This window comes from Nothoprocta perdicaria, unplaced genomic scaffold (assembly GCF_003342845.1).
Source record: "Nothoprocta perdicaria isolate Ctin4 unplaced genomic scaffold, notPer1 scaffold_124, whole genome shotgun sequence".
NCBI classification, from domain to species: Eukaryota; Metazoa; Chordata; class Aves; order Tinamiformes; family Tinamidae; genus Nothoprocta; species Nothoprocta perdicaria.
The window spans coordinates 661,097-662,584 of NW_020454361.1; the positions used below are offsets into that span (position 1 = coordinate 661,097).

At 79.0% G+C, this 1,488-nt stretch overlaps 1 protein-coding gene across 1 annotated transcript in view; it reads left to right on the plus strand.

Annotated features, from left to right (window-relative positions):
* The first annotated feature begins 285 nt into the window (after positions 1-285).
* Positions 286-1,488, plus strand: part of BRWD3 (bromodomain and WD repeat domain containing 3) — a 47,980-nt gene continuing 46,777 nt past the window's right edge. Inside the window, exons 1-4 of the mRNA XM_026033213.1 lie at positions 286-316; positions 441-499; positions 611-640; positions 1,013-1,072. The gene's annotated coding sequence lies outside the window, so the exon portion shown is untranslated. The remainder of the gene's footprint in view (positions 317-440; positions 500-610; positions 641-1,012; positions 1,073-1,488) is intronic.

Below are 1,488 nucleotides of genomic sequence, written 5' to 3' on the forward strand. Positions count from 1 at the left end.
TCCCGCGGCGGCGCTTCCCCCGCGGCGCTCTCGCGCGCATCGCCCCCGCGCGGCGGGCGGCGCGCGCTGCAACCCGGCTGCGCTCCTGCCGCTCGGGCCGGGATATCTATGGGGCGACCGGCGATGCCACCATGAAGCCGGGCGGGCGGCGGAGCGGGGCCAGCGCCGCGCACACGCACCGCGGCTCCCCACGGGGGGCTCGGCCGCACTGAGGGCGCCTTCGCCCCGCGGCGACAGCCGCCACCTCCGCCCTCCCCCGCGGGCCTCCCGAGGAGGAGGATGGCGACAGCGGCCGCCCCGAGCCAGCTCGAAGCCGGTGGGTATGGCCGGCGGCGGGGGCTGCCCCCCTCCCTCGCCGACACCCCCCCCCCCGACCGCCCCCCGTCCCCTCCGCGCGCTGAGGTAACCGTGTCCCCCTCTGCCCGCCGCCCTCCCCGCAGAGCTCTACTACCTGATCGCCCGGTTCCTGCAGTCCGGACCGTGCAAGAGATCCGCGCAGGTGAAGCCGGGGCCCGGGCGGGGGGCCGGGGCGGGGGGCGGCGGCGGGAGCGGGCGGCGGCCGCGGGGCTCACGTCCTTTGTGTGCGCGCGCGCTGCGCCTCTCTCCGCAGGTGCTCGTGGAGGAGCTCGAGGAGCACCAGGTAGGGCGGCCGCCGGCGCGGGGCTGCGCGGACACCCGAGCGGGGCCGCGGGGAGCCCTGGGCGGCCGGGGTGGGGGGGGTGGACGGCGCCTGCGGGGAGAGGGGGGCGGTTTGGGGAGCGGGGGGTGGCCCTGCCCCGTCTAACCCAGCCCATCCCGGAGCCCCCGCGGGGGGAGGAAGRGACCCCCGGCCCAGGGCTGCCCCGGGGGGACGTGTCATTGCCGGGGGGGAGAGGTGCCTGTCCCGTCCCGTCGCCCCTCGAGGAGGGCTCGTTGCTCGCGGGCTCCGGCCGGGGTCTGACCGCTGTCCCCAACCGCCCCCCCCCCCCCCCCCCCCCCCCGCCCGGTTCCTCCTCCCCGTCGCCTCCCGCAGCTGATCCCGCGGCGCCTGGACTGGCAGGGCAAGGAGCATCGCAGGAGCTTCGAGGACCTGGTGAGCGCCGCGGGCCCCCTCAGCCCTCCCCTGAAACGTTAACCCTCCCGCTCGCACCGTCCCGCGCCGGGCAGCGCCCGCTGGGCCGCGCTGGCGGATCGGGCCGGGGGGCGCGTGTAGTGCTTGTGGTAACGGGGCCGGTGTCGGCCGTGGGGGAGCCGCCAGTGCCGAGGGGAGCCGGTCAGGGCGGGGAGGGGGGTGGTCGCCATCCCCCTGCCCCGCCTGCCCCCCTCCCGCCGCCGCGGGGGCGCCCCGTGCCGCCTGCGCCTGTTGCGGGGGGCGCGGGAGGGTTATCTGAGGGCACGTAGCAGGGGCCGGGGCCGCGGCGAATGGCGGCGCGCCTAACAAGCGGCAGCGCGGTGCACGGCGATGCAAGGCGCCCTCCTATTGGCTGCGCCGCTGTGAGCGCAGGAACC